Source organism: Epinephelus fuscoguttatus, linkage group LG1 (assembly GCF_011397635.1).
Source record: "Epinephelus fuscoguttatus linkage group LG1, E.fuscoguttatus.final_Chr_v1".
In the NCBI taxonomy this organism is placed as follows: Eukaryota; Metazoa; Chordata; class Actinopteri; order Perciformes; family Serranidae; genus Epinephelus; species Epinephelus fuscoguttatus.
Window position 1 is genome coordinate 27,364,987 of NC_064752.1, and position 15,908 is coordinate 27,380,894.

Here is a 15,908-nt window from a genome sequence, read left to right on the forward strand (position 1 = left end):
CCATAAACATCAGAAATTGATGTTTATGTAAGGGATAATGCACAGCCAGCAGGTAAATATTGCAAAATAAACCCCGACAGGGTGATGCAGCACCCATACATGGGTGGGTTTTGAATCTCCCTTAAGGGGTTGATTCAGCATTAATGACCTGCCTGCTGTACATTATCTTTCCTGTCACTCGCTACTTACTAAAAAAAATCAATAATTAAACACAAAATATCGACTTAAAAATGCTTTTATTGTTTCCGCTAAGAGTCTTTGATCAGAGCTGCATCCCTTGCAACAGCTGATTATAGCAGTGGTCTGCTTTTCAGAAATAACAGATAACATTTTGTTTGATGGGGTCAGTAATGGAGGGGTCCCCTCAGATTGTGTGTGGTCATATGCCTACAAAGTTGCGTGGTGATCGGTGAAACCCTTGAGATGTTATACACCTTTATGTGATGAGCCACGCCCTCCGCAATATTCATTGCCTTATAGAAGCTCAGTTTTAGTAAGTTTTCCAACTTTTGCCAAGAGGGAACTTTAGATATTGGTCCCTAGATTATGTTCACTGAGTTTCATGCAGATCGGTCAAACTTCCTAGGAAGATCGATACGATCTTATCGATCGATTTTAAGTGTTTTTCAAAAAATTCAAAATGGCAGAAAATCTATATAACCACAAGTTATGGGTTCTTGAGGCAAATTTGTTCCTCATGAGGAGAGGCATCTCTGTGCACAGTTTCATGTCTCTACGACATACGGGGCATGAGATATGCCCATTCAAAGTTTGCAATTTCAATTGGTTGCTATAGCACCCCCCTTTTGGCCAATTGATGTAATATTGCTTTATTCGTATCCTCCCATGACCCTCTACCACTGTGCCAAATTTCACATGGATTGACCAAGTCAGTGAGGAGAAAAACGTGGAACAGACACACACACACACACACACACACAGAGTTTTCATCATTATATAGTAAGATATAATGCAACTGACCAATCAGAATCAGGTAATTAAAAAAACGATGTAATAGTGAAAATAAAAATGGCCTTTAAAAGAAGACAACAGTTTCAGGTCTAGTGTAATTTTGTCAAATATTTTTAAGTCTTGAGTTGAGTCTCATGTATGGAACAAATCTCTTGGAGATGATACAATATGCTTTGCTAAAGTCATCCCAACAAGTCATATCTCATGATAGAGGGACATGGATTTGTCCCATTAACAATGACCATAAGCTGATGTGGTTAAAATGTATGTTAGTGTCCTATTGCATTTCTACCTGTATTAGACTCTATGACCCAGACCAGGGTTCGACAACCTTTACTATCTAATCATTTTTGACCCAATGAATAAATAATCTTCCTGGAGCCTCATAACATATTTGAGCCTTATAATGTAAGCAACACAGCCTGTTAGGTCTTAATTAGCCTATTAATATTACTAATAGGTCTAAATGAGCGTCCATTGATATGTTTTACGACATTGCGGCATTGGCAATGAAATTAAAGAAATCTGTCCACACACGATTAAATTCCCTATTTTCCAGCAAGCTATTTTTGGGAGGGATTTAGAAACCATACTTAGCCTAGCTAGGGAGACTTAAGACAAGCCACCACTGTCCAGGTGCAGAAAACATTTGTAGGTGCCCGGCCATAGAATTTGAAAATTGAAATGGTAAAAAAAAAGGGGTGTCATTAGTTTCCATATATTTTTGTCAAAGCCATAGGGAGTCACTAAGGAGAGGCGAAAAAGCCGCATGCAGCTCCAGAGCCATAGGTTGCCTACCCCTGCCTTAGACCTGAGCCGTGATATTGGTGATTCACATGCTGCTATAACAGACAGGAATGATGGTCTTGTCTACAGCAAACAAGATCCAGGCTGTGAATTGAAAGGAATTTTCCATTTAGAGATTCATTTTCAGGTCGTTGATTACATCAGGGCCGTAGTATTACTTTTAAACATTTGGGACACATCCAAACTTTCACGTTGTGGAAAGATCAAGATGAGGGCCTGTGTCTCTTTCCCTTTAAACATATTGAACTGTAGTTACATATCAATTACTTTGTTTGGTATCAAACATGATTTAATTAGTGTGGTTCGACTTAAGCATCAGTTTCCAACAGAGCTGTTATTGTTTTCTTCCTTTCAATCAAATAGGAAATGATTAAGACTCATGCCAAATGAATGTAATTAGCTACCTGGTCGGATGAAACAGCACCAGCACCAGCAGCAAGTTCATATTAATAGACTCAAAGACACAGTAGGAGACAAAGATAAAGTAGAGTTCATAGAGATGAGCCAAACTGTGTAATTAACTGAAACTCCTCAAACAGTACGTGTCCATAATAAACACTAGCAGGCTCGTTATTCGGGAGAATAAATTGATCTGTTTACATTCCTGTGTCTTCCTGTATTTGACATCTTATTATTGTGGAAGGACCCATGGTACCTTTAGTATGCTGACTTTGGCCATTAGTGAGCTTCTTGGCTGCTCCCAGCATCCTAGAGGAGTTCTCAGATAGGCTGAAATTTGTTTTACCACTAAAATTACATTAATATGCAGGACACTTTAAAGCTTAGCTTGAGCATTTACCTGCTTTAATTTTTGCCACTGGCAACTTTAATGAATGCTGTTGAAAGGCTGCAAAGTAATCGAAGATTGTAAGAGCACTCCTGCGAGTGCTTTCTCCTTTGTCATAAGCATTTTAACAGAGAGACGCAAGTCCTGTTCAATCCCTCATTTTCTTGTCTGGAACAGCAACAGTAGGCTTAAGTTTACGAATTTAACGCACAAGTTTTGAAAGGATTTTTTTTAAAAAGTATTGAGCTAGACTGACAGACTTAATTACAGTCATTTACAGTATGAAATACTTTCTTTTTGAGAGGAAACTATTCTTCAGTATAATACACTACAGAGTTATCTGCTGCTGCAGTTATCATTTGCCACAAAAGCTCCAAAGGATAAAAGATCAGAAGCTTTTTCGTTGCTTTTGTAATAGTAGTTTCAAAACCGCAGAGACAGTGTTTATCTGAGCTTTAAATGTGTGCTTTTATTCAGGACGTATACTTTATAATGGATTCTAAAAGTAATAGATTTAGGAGTTTACCAGTGCCTTTTGTGAAAGCTCAAAAAGTTACCCTGCACAGAGTGTTTTTTTGATTTGATTCCACAGTAAGATACGTTAAACATTGATGTAAAATGTCAAAATAGGTAGAAACTGTAATATATATTGATATTACAGTGAAGTTGACCTTTGACCTTTTGGATATAAAATATCATCACTTCATCGATGTATTCTATTAAACATTTGTATAAAATGTTGTCATAACTAGTGTATGAATTCTTATTCATATAGCCAAAAACATGTTTTGTAAGGTCACAGTGACCTTGACCTTTAACCTTAGACAAGCAAATTCGAATCATTTCATTGTAGAGTCCAATTAAATGTGTGTGCTAAAGCTGAAGGAATTCCCCCAAGATGTCCTTGAGATATCATGTTCATGTTCATGAGAAGGTTGCAAGATCACAGTGACTTTGACTTTTGAACTTTGACCACCAAAATATAATCACTTCATCTTTGAGTTCAAGTAAAAGTTTGTGCCAAATCTGGGGACACTCCCTCAAGTTGTTCTTGAGATATGGTGTTCACAAGAAGAAATTCCCTCAAGGTATTCTAGATATAGGGTTCAAGACAGTGAGACGGATGCAAAATCACATTAACCCTGATGTTCGACCACTAAAATGTAATCAGTCCATTGAATCCAAGTTAATGTATGTGCCAAATTTGAAGAAATTCCCTTAAGATCTTCTCGAGATGCCATGTTCACAAGAATGAGGAAGTTGCAAGGTCACAGTGACCTTGACCTTTGAACTTTGACCACCAATGTTCTGTTCTGTTAATCCTTCAGTCCAAGTAAATTTTTGTGTCAAATCTGTGGAAATGCCTTCAAGTTGTTCTTGAGATATCGCATTTACGAGAATGAGACAGACAAGGTCAAAGTGACCTTTGACCACCAAAATTACCAAAATCAGATCATTGTTGGGTCAAAGTGGATGTTTGTGCCAGATTTATAGAAACTCCCTCAAGGTGCCCCTAAAATACTGCATTCATGAAAACAGGATGGACAGACGGACAACCCAAAAACAAAATGCCTCTGGCCACAGTTGGTATTCTGTGACAAGCAACCACTGCTGTCTAAAATATTCATTAGCAAATGTGGCTATAATCATAAATAAACTAAACAAATTGTCATTATTTTACCATTTCTACTATTATGGTGCACTGCAGTTCTGTTTGTGGTTTGTTGCGGTGTTACTGTACCCCAGCAAAACACAACTTATAGACAGTAGTAGCTTTCATGTACTGAGTATTAGTGTAATGTACTTAAAGCTGTACTTGGTTATGAGAAATAATATGATATAGTACAAAATGAGTTTGAAAGCTTTCAATTTTTTCTCTGGGGTGCAGACTTGATCCCCTTCTGTGCTGACTCTGTGTCCAGGGCCTTGAATTAAAGGTACCTGGACAAGTTATAGAGCATCTGAGTCAATGCATGTCCAGCCTTGAAATCTCAGCCTAAACTGTTTTGACATGGTCGCCTAGTTGACGGATCTGACTCTTTGAAAATCATTTCATCAGTTGAATTTTTTGTTTACAGTTTGATATAAAACACCAATTACATCACACAACTCGAATCTATGCATTGCATTACCATACCAGATGGAAGCACAGCAATTTAGTTAATTGTAACCCAGGTCAGAGGAGGATGCCATCAGCTGTGCAATCGCAGGCATGTTGAAATGGTTTAATTTGGGCTGACAGATGCTGGATGCAAACAAAATGCTGAGCAAATACATAATATGTCCACGATGTGGTGAACTCAATTTGTCATTACACATTCAGTAGGAAGGCACTTTGAGCACAGATGCACATATTTATCTAAAGTGCCTATTAGCAAAAAACACCATGATGCCACACTGTAACTATACTAGGCTCATGCATAATATGTGTCGATGCATGCACATGTCAAACAGAGTGTAGACACCTGACTTAAATGGAAACATTTAGCTCTACTTGATATTCTGGCTTCTTTGTGTGGGTTGAACAGATGATCCAATTAGTTTCCTGTAAAGAGTACTGTAACACTGAATGGTTCTGAAAGAGAAATGTGCATATATATACACCAGAGGATCCCTCAGACTTAAGCGTGATTATACTCCAGATAACAAAAGCAAAATCCTCAATGGCTGTCTGGTGAGATCCTTTTGAATTACTTAAATGATCTTTGGCTTTTTTAAAATCCTAAACAGGGAATTATTTAGCAGTAGACTTGATTATAATTTGAATAAATCTTCTTCATACAAAAGTTAGTTCGGCACTGGGAGCAGAGAAAGAGAAAGCAGAAAGAGTTGAGTGTATTGCTGAACGCCAAAACTGCCTCGCAGTCATGTTACATCACCCAGCTAATGTTAATGCTGTTCAACAGAATTATGACATTGACATTATTAACGTTTTTTCTTGGCAATTGAACCAATCTTGTAGTTCTTCCAAGCCGTGCTCATATATTTTTGGAGGCAATGTACTGTGTCTACTGAATAGTTTGGTGATTTTTTCTTTTAAGCCTGCATAGAATCTAATTTCCCCCCTGGGAGAACGCAAACTTTGTTAAATTACATTACAAAGCCATATTTGTCTTTATGGCGTTTTTGACTTTGAGAGACGTGAGCGGGTCTCTCGGCAGCAGGTTGTATAATGACCTGAGAGACCTCTTCCCTTGGCTGGAAAAGTGAACAGAAACATCTTGCATCACTCAAGTGCCATGAACCGCCCTGCGGAGAAAAGCAAGCAAAAAGAGACATTTCAGAGATCAATAGACTATCAACACAGATCCTCTCCCTTTGATATATTTATGCCTGGAGTGTTGAAGCTGTATGGCATGACCCCACGGTTAAACCCACAGTTTTGTGTGATTTTGTAGCTTTAACTGCCAGTACAGTTTCAACGATACTTCAAATCTCCTCTGGGTCATGTTTTTTCAGCTGCTCTGTCAGTGCTTGTTACCGTGTAAAATAACATGTTGAGAGACTTCTGTTGAAGAGGACGTGACACCGGCTAATGAAGCAGACGAGAGGTTAATTAAGGGTGAGAAACATTTTCATCAAGGCTTTTTTAAATTGTAGAAACATGACCAGTTTTTACTTCTGAAAATCATAAATAATTTTGAGCTCCCCTCATGAATTGAATCGGACAGTACATGAAACCCTATCTGCTGTCAGACACATGGTGTAACGTGTATTAAACTCACGTCAAGTACAATCAAAGCTCTTCATTAATAGGACATTGCTGTCCTGTGAAACCCACAGAATGTATCTCCAATCATTAGCTGGATTTTAATGGTTTATTAGTCTTGAAGGGGAACACTAATTTTTAAAAATCAAAGTCTGTTCACATGTCTTGAGGAACACAATGCTGTCTATATGAAAAGCGTGTATGAAGCCTGTTGAGGTTCGAGAGGGAGCCGCCAGAAAACTGTTATCTTTCAGTGTCAGTCAGGGCTGAAGACTACAACTATGAAAATGAAAAAAATCTGGGAGTTAAAGAGGAGTGAGCCTACCTGACCTCTGGCCTGCTCCTCAGCTCTGCTTGAGGCTACTTTAACTGCTACTAGCATAACATACCCAAATCTCCAACTGAAGTCAAAGATACATGACAAACAACAAACAACAAAAGATTATGCATCACAAGCTGCAACAATGCAGTGAAAAGGTATACACTTCCTGTCTCCTAAAACAAACACAGGACTTTCACCAAGGAGACCAACATTCACGTCCCGAAGTCAGCGTTGACTAGTATGTGTAGCATGCTACGCTAGTCATGTTATGTTAGCGACAAAGTACTTGAGTACTGAGACAGTTTTATGACTTAAGGACATGCCTAAAACCGTGACTGTTACAGTGGTGATATAAGTTGTTTTGGGGCCAGTCATATCCGTTGTTTTGGAAGTCAGTCTACTAGCTTAATGTCTGATATCGTCTGAGTAGAAGATCAGATCAGTTGTTGACAGATCTCCTGAGAGTGTGTTGCAGAGGCCGAAACAGGACTAGAACAATCTTATGTTGTCATTATTTGTATGTCTAAAAAAAATGCCATTTTAGCATCAGAATGTGTGGGAGATTTGTTGCTTGTGCAACATTTATGTCAGTGACTATAGGGCTAAAGAATCATTCATAATCTGTGCTCTTTCATTGGAGTGAATAACCAGAGGACCTGCCATTAGTCTCCTTAAGTGATGGGACAGTTGCAAAACCCACATTACAAGAATAAAGGAAATGACTGAAATGCGCCATCTAATTTCTGAACAATCTCTGCTGCAGACGAGCTGCACTGTGGGTAATTTCGGTGCCAGGTTTTGACCAAAGGCTGTATAAAATAATGGACATAACTACCATTATGTCACCCATTGGTTTGCGGAGTATCGTTTGAAGCCTCGAGTTCGGCATTTCGGCCATTGCCATTTTGTGTTTTTGGAGCCAGAAATGACTATATTTGGATGATGCAGAGGAGTGTGGGGTGGATCTGATTGAGAAGTCGAGGACACTATCAGTAGACCACCTGTCACTCAAAGCGGCCACGCCCTTAAATATATAACTTTAAGCCTTAATGAAATGTGAACGGGGGAGTTATATAAAAAGTAGTCTGAGTGGCCGGAAGTTCGCTGCATAGATCAGCCTCTCATTGGGCGGAACGAGCCACCAGCTGAAGTCCCACCCTACCGCCTCCGGTTGCAGTTTTCAGCACGTCCTTTACAAACTTTTGCAGTGTTTGATCTTGCGGGGATGTAGCCATTTTTCTGCCATGGTTCACGTCCTGTAGGCGATATTTTCGTGGGTGTGTTACACCAAAACCTGTTTCCCCCCCGGCAATATTTTTGCAAGTGCACCATTGCTGTGGCACCGCCCAGAACGATTGTGATTGGTTGAAAGAAGTACAAGCAGCCGGGGTTTTTTTTTCTCCAATCTTAAAGTGAGAGTTGGCCCAGCCAGACCTTTCTTTTCTTGAGAAAGGTCTGGTGAGCGAGACTATATAAAAAGTCACCCCCTGTAAAGTTGTACTGAAGAGGGAAATTAGCTATAGAGACCAAAACCATTTTTTGTACCAGGATGTAAACATGTTTATTTCTGCTATAAAGTTGGGCAGTTTAAGATGGGGGTCTGTGGGGATTTACTTCTGAAGTCAACCTCAAGTGGCTGCTTAATGAACTGCAGTTTTTGGCACCTCTACATCAGCTTCATTTTTCAGCCTCAGAAGTTGCCGCGTGGTTTCGACAAGGAAAAAGGATGCATGAAATAAAAGAAGACAATATCTCTGCCTCAGCTGTTTTAAAGCTGCCAAAGCTGAGATGAAAAAAATGATGCGATCCAGACGAGCAATGAAATTATCAATCTGATGAGGCACTGTCCTTTACTTTAGAAAATAAATAGAAATACATTTATGTGACAATTCTCTTAACAACATGCTACATGTGATACAACATACTTTTTAGATTAAACATGCAAAATATTTAAAACAGCACACACCACTAAATTTGCATTAGAACTTTGGAAGTAAAATGAAACAGCCAAGCTTGCTGTAACAACTAGAGAGTATTTAGATGATGACAGGTTTCAATCCATCTTTTTTCTAATCAGACCATAGAGCTCAACATGACGTACTGTAATTTATAACACTGTTGGTGTTCTCCATTATCCTCCTAATGCTGTGTGTGTTTGTATTGATTAGCATACAGGTTTTCCCTGAATGATCTGTGTTTCCAAAGTGAGCTATTGTAGCACTCTGACGCCACTTGTGCTCCAGTGACGGGCCAAATAACAAACTTCTTATTGTGTGAACTGTATGCACTTTCCACAGCCACAGACTTCTACAGTATCTCACGGTTAGCATTACAAAACAGACGATAATACATGCTGTCCTCCTGAATTTGCAATGTTGATAGTCAAATAATCAAATTCAGCTCAGCTTGCTGTATGTAATAGCTACCTTGCATTGCCAGACCTTCCTCTGCTACGTCTGCACTATTCCAGTGCATCACAGTGATTAATGTTACACTGTCCTGTACCAGCACTTTGAAATATGCATGTGTGCCTGTCTGCAGCATTCCCATCATGCTTCAAATGTGTGCCGACTGGAATTTATCAAAGTCCATTCTGGTTTCGTATCTGGAGTGAAATTCAATTATATTTTTATTGTCCCAGGTTGAAGCGAGCGCCGGTCATTTGAGCCGCTTATTTAAGTTAGTTTGATGATAACTTGGAGCACAGTGTACACACAGAGCCATAGAAGGCAGTAGAGTAAGTCTGCAGCATCTCCTGTGTTAAATTCCTGAAGTCTTATTTCACCACGAGGGAATAAATCCACAAAAGAGGTTACGGGAAACTGTCCCTCAATTGAAAAAAAAAAAATCACTCCAATTCTGTTGTTTATGTAAGTTCTCCATTAGAGCTACGTACATAAGCTCTGTGAAATAACAATATGTTGACTAAAAACAGAGGGATCAGCTCAGGTCTCTGGATAATCTGAAAATGCTTGAATTGAAACAAAACATGAGTTTTTGTTTTACACCAAATGGCTGTTCCATCCATGTTTGCCTGCAAGGATGTAGAGTGGTTTGATGTTAATCAGGTTTATCACTAATGTTCCTATGCTCCCTATAGTACATGCTGCATCATTACAAATCACATCAGGCTGCTGTAACATCTGCCTGCAAATGTCTCTTAGCCACACCGGGTTCCAGTGTGTGGCTCATTGCGACTGAAATGAGTTTCAAAAAGACTTCAGAATTGGACCATTTTATTTCTCTCAGCCTTTCAGGTCTCTATTTCAGAGACATCATCTGGCACACTGAACTGTTTCTCTGCCAGCTTTCTGCTATTGTACTTTTAAAAAAAAAAAAAAAAAATTAAAGTTTCTCTTTTCCCTTTTCTCTGCTCCTTCACATCAACTAATTTGCATTATGCAAAGGTTAAGCAGAAATGGGGGTTAAATGAAAATAAATATTCGGGGAACCCAGCAGGAAATTGAAAACACCAGACCATCCGTGCATGCCCTCCAGGGCTGAACGCCTTCTGGGTGAATTTCATCGGATCATCTTTGTCTCTCAGTTCAACTTACTGATTAAACCATGTATATTTTGTCTCATGAGGGCATTTCACATGTTTGTGAAGTTACCCAGGTCAACGGTTATGTAATTACAAGCACACAAGGTGATATAAACACAAAAACTATCCCTTCGTATACAGGAGGAGCAGGAACTGATCTTCATCAAGGTATAGCAGTCTTGCTTTTAAAGTATTTGGCAAAAAAAACAGCCCTGACATGGCAGAATCCATTTCCATTTTTCTTATTTATTCTCTCCAATATCTCTGCTGACAAAAAGTGACACTGTGGTATTTTTCCACCTCTCAAAGATCACTTCACAGTCACAGTGTGTGGAGCCTTTGTTCTTGGATTTTTTTTCTTTTTCAGTGACTTTCTCTGGGTATGAGCCGTGACATTTGTCAGCCGTGGCAGATACAGCTGCTCATGATAACAACTCAGTTAGTTCTATTTATTCTGAATGAACTGGTGTTTGAGCATAGTCATACCTCCTGTGTGTTTTTTTATGTGTATAAAAATTAGCTGAAGCTGCGTATTTCAAACATTAAATGTAAAATTTCGAGAGCTGGTTTGACACATTAATGTATCAACCGTTAAATGAGAGCAGTGAAACAGTAACAGTCATATAAGAATGTCATGGGTTATTCCTCCTAAGGGGTCGGGGCACAGATGATCAGTCCAAAAACACAAACAAAGGTATCAAAAAAGCAGGGTCAAAAATGCAAAAATCTGGTCAAATCCAAAGAGAACATGGGGGAAAATGGCTACAACACACACTAAAACAACTAAGAATGTCCTGTCAGCAGACAAAGGGCAGCACAAGGAATAAATCCGTAAGGGAGGAGGGGGTAAAGAGAGACCAGTGAAACCAATCAGGGCGGGGCAGGTAATCACACAGGAGGGAAACACACAGGGGCAGGAAGTAAAGTACCTGAAACGGGAGACAAGGGTGAGTATCAAAATAAAACAGGAAATACTGACAAAAACTGAAAACATGACCTATACAGGGACCTCAGGGTGCAACATGACACCTCTACATGGGAGATTTAACTGGATATGTTCTGATGCCATTTTCTTCATCCCGATTCTACGCTAAAACTGCTGTTTTATTCGGGTGTCAAACTATATTAAAATTTAGTCAGCATTTTAGGCAGTATCGGAGGCATTTCTGATACTGGTATTGGTATTGGAACAGCTCTATATTCAACAGCTTATTTAGAACCATTTTGTGTTTTGTAAGCATTGAAAATGTAGAGATTTTGGTGATGCTACAAGTGTCCTAGCTGGATTTATAACCATGTTGATATTGTCACAGCCAAAGAGCCACCACACCACCTTAAACTGAAGCAATCCAACTGTTTTTCAGCTGTAGTGATTCATTTTTAATTTTGCAATAATCTCAGTAATCAGTGATGATTAGGCTTAAACTCAACTGGGACAGCTGACCCCTAAATCAAGCATACATATATTTCCTTTTACCTGTCGAGCTGTTTATTAATTAAGATTATTCTGGTGTGAGTTGTTGAGTGTTGGAGATATTGGCCCGTAGAAGCGTCTACCTTTTCTCCAAAATAATGGAGCTAGATGGCACTCCGCTTGTGGTGCACAGACAGATTGCGTGAATCTACGCTTCTACAGAAGGGCGTCATATAAGCATTGATGGTGTCCTCCTTGGCTAAGCTGTAAAGACAGCTAGCTCAGTGGTGCTAGGAGAGCTAGCAGTAGATGCACGCTTCTCTCTGAGTGGTGATGTGGTTGGCAGGTGTAGTTGTGTTGACAGAAAATGGTTCCTACATGAAACTGCTCACAACAAGGTCTGTGGATTATCTTCAGAAACCAGTTCATGATTTCTGGAAAGAGTCATTGCTGTTGAGTTTTTCACATGTATTTTTTTTTGGCACTTCAAGCACCACATGCTGAGTGTCACCTATTTGTCATTATATTTGAGAGAATGCACTACAGGTAAGAGGTGAAGTCATTTTTGATTTTGGAGTGAAGTTACCGTTTGAGTTCAAGTGTAAAAACACAGAGTATCTTTGAAAGCATGTGATTTGTTACCGTCTGTTGTTAAAGGTCAGAGAAGCAATTTGTTTTAGAGGAGCGACGGTCCCCTGCTAGGTGTTTTTTATGAGGTTCTTTCTTAACACTTGTCCTCCCAGTACTTTTGTTTGTTTTTCTTACATAGTCCTGCAGTGTAATCCCTGTCTCTCACATCATTGTGGGCATAAAGACCTGAGGTGAGGCATGCTACGCCTTCCGATATGTCATTGTTTTTCAAAGACACCACAAAAGCGGCTTTGCTTTAGCAAAAAAACACAGCTGTCCTTCCACAGGGCAACATCTCATTTGCTTTCCCCTCATTTGCCGATATGCCACAAACAATTGTTTTGTTCCTGTCGCTGTTCTGTGGAGACTCAGCAGGGTGCAGGAGTGATCCATCTCTTAGTTGCTGTGAATAAAACTCAGAGGACTGTTAATGTTTGCTTCATTTATTCATCTATTAACATTTATTTAAAACATAAAGTCTCCTGAAGTGTTTTCCAACAGATGAAAGAAAGACTCACTGTAGGTTTTTCTTTGTGAACACAAACTGAATCACTACTCATTGTTTTCCTAGACTGCTGTGCTGACATTTTGACTGATTTGATTTTATTAACTCATGTGCTGTCATTTCCATGAATCTTCAGCCGTCTCACCCTGACATGTCCCTGAATGATCTCTGTCAGAGCATGAAATACAAAGAGAGAGATGTTTTAATAGAGCCGGATCACAGCACTTTCTGTTGTCAGGGGGACTGTAAGTAGCATAATACGATGGGGGGAGAAGACAACATCAGCTCTCTGTTAATACGTTCAGAACATTGCGCATTTAATCTTTTCAACAGCTTGTAAATGAAATGGTTCCTTGGAGACAGGACGCAGTGTTCATGTTGTCAAATCTATTATCTGAGAGAGGCTTGTCACTCAGGGGGGCAGGTACATAATCCTGTGTGTTATTCACTGCAACTGTCCGCAGTGTTGTTGAATACATTGTGCTGTGTATTGTGTCTATCATCATGCTGTAGGACCAAAGAGAACCCACTTAAAAGTGAAATAATCTCTACCGCCCATAGTGACAGATGCTTCAGGGTGACATGTCATTTACATCCATAAACCTAAATACTCCCCCTTGCTGCCACCTTAAACTGGCTCAGACATTCCTCATATGGTGCTGCATGTACGTGTAGTGCATCTAACAATGTGTTCTTTTCCCCACGAGGGAAACAAAAGTGTGGAGTTTCCACCCTCATTGCCCTGCAACATCAGTCTCATCTAGGCTGTTGCAGTGTATACATAATGCATGGTTGTGAGATACAGAGTTCACAGTTTCATTGCCTTCTGCTGCTCATCAGACGTCATTTGCGATCCAACTTCATAAAAATGCATGAAAGACATCGTCATTAATCTGAAGCCAAAATGCAAATGTGGAACTCAGGTGCTATTTTTATTCCTTTACTTTCCTAAAACTCTGATAACTTACGTCAAGTTCAAGGTTACATGAGCAGGAGTAGTGTAGTCTTAACTGGCATTGTAATAACAACACAATAAGACAACCCAAAAGCCAGAAAAAATGTTGGCATTGTACGTTAATGTAAACCACACATATGTTACATTAAGCTAATTCCACTGTGGTTAACATGCGGCTAGGTTTAAGCACAAAAACCACTTGGTTATAGTCAGGAGAATATCATGTTTTAGGGCAGTGGTTCAGAACTGGTGGGTCGCCGTCCAAAAGTGGGTTGTGGGTCCATTCTGAATAGACTGTAAGTGACTCGCAAATGTCATTTTGAAGAGCTATTTTCTGCTGTAGAGTGAGTGACTAACAGACAGCTGCTTGACAGAACAGCAAACTAGCTTGACAATATGGCCAAATGCAAGTGTGACGCTGAATGTATTAAACTGTGTGGATGATGAACTAGTGACTAAGGTGAAATCTGCACCTGTGGCTGGTCCAGTTGAGAACCAATGTTTTAGGGGGAACAATCCAGCTTGAAATGCAGCAATGTCTTGGTAATAAACAACTGCTTTTTTTGGTACTATCCCCATTGGAAAAGCAGTGTCGAGTCACGACAAAACACAGAAGGTTTGTGCTTAAAAAGCCACTGGACACACAGCGATGACTCGTTGGATCACAACCGGTTTTCCTGTCTGTTGGTCTTGAACAGTTGTCTGCAGTGGACTGCAACTTGGCAGGCGTCTTACCTAGGTGTCACACCATCCAGCATCCTGTCCACCTCCTGATGATAAAGTCAGCTCATATCCCACTGAGACCCTTTGTCCTCATATGAAGACATCACATTTTGGGCTCACTTGACCTTATATGTCATTCTACTTAACTTAGACCTGTTGTCCTCATTCGTGGACACTTTTTGTGCCATCTAGTGGTAGTAAGAGCAAAGTACACTAATCTGTGTAAAAACAAGATGGCAGCCATCTCGGCCAAGTCAGTCTGCAGCTGATCCAGACACAAAAGTAGACAGGGTTCCAAACCTGATCACATTTTATGGTTGAAACGTGTTTATTTGTGATGATGATAATATTTGTAGTTTGATATGGCAACAAATTTGACCAATTTTAGCAACAGTAACAAGCTAAGAAGTTGATAATTAGGAAGTACTCGTTTGAAGACATTGGGACTTTATTGGCATTTCGTTTGAGGACAGTGGGACTTAATTATGATTCGCAATGTTTAGTTTTTTTTATACTTATCGGGTCCTACTGATCCCAAATAGCTAGGAAAAATTGAAAATGCATACCAAACAAAAGTTCAAGTCTCAGGGGGACATAATGCTTCATTTGAGGAATGTTGACATGATATGCATGAAATGAGCAAATGTAATATATTTGTAGAAATTTACAATGCCAAAATTTTCCTCTGATGACTGGGCTGAGTAAGACTACATCATAAAGAAATCTAACTATATGAGAAACTGGCAATAGACAATGTAAAATAGCACAAGAACATTCTCATTTAGTTTGTCTTACTGTTAAATCCCTTTATCAGATGAACTGAATTTGCTTTCCATGCTGTAATTTCTACAAACGAAAGCAGCTGCCTTTGAGTGGGTTGGCTTTAACATTTCAATTAAGTTGCAGAGGGATGGCATGCTTTAGGATTTCTGGATGGACAATTTATTGTCTGACTTCCTGCTCTGTGGTTCGAGTCTGTCCTGTCTCTGTTCCGAGGAGCCTCTGAACGGTGTGACTCGGTGTGAATAGAAAAGAGCCTGCACATTGCCATACAACTCAGGAAACACCTCAGTAACTTCACATCCTGCCAGTCAGACTGAGTACGAAGCTATGAATACTAACAGGACTAATTATAAGAGGATAGGTGTTTGTGTAAACCTGTGCTTATTACTGACTAAGCCTGCAGGGTCCATCCTGCCACTCATTCCTCTCTCCTAGATGAATTTCACCCTGTGACATGAAGATCTGCCTTTTCCATCTGGCCTCTGCAAGCCAAGAAGCATTCTTTTCTTTATTTACAGCTTCAGTCCAACTTATTTTACTTGTGTGAGTTAAAACTTTGCCAAAGAACAGAGCACTGAGTCCTCAGGGGCTATTTGACAGATGCTGTCAGTTGCCTTCCTCCTGTTTGGTTCGTGTAATATTTTGGAAAATACAGTTCAGAATACCGAATGTGTTTTTAAAGCAGTTTTGAAAGAGCTTTATGAATGCAGAATGTAAAAAAAAAGTATGCAAAAAAAAATCCACTCCATTCTTAGCA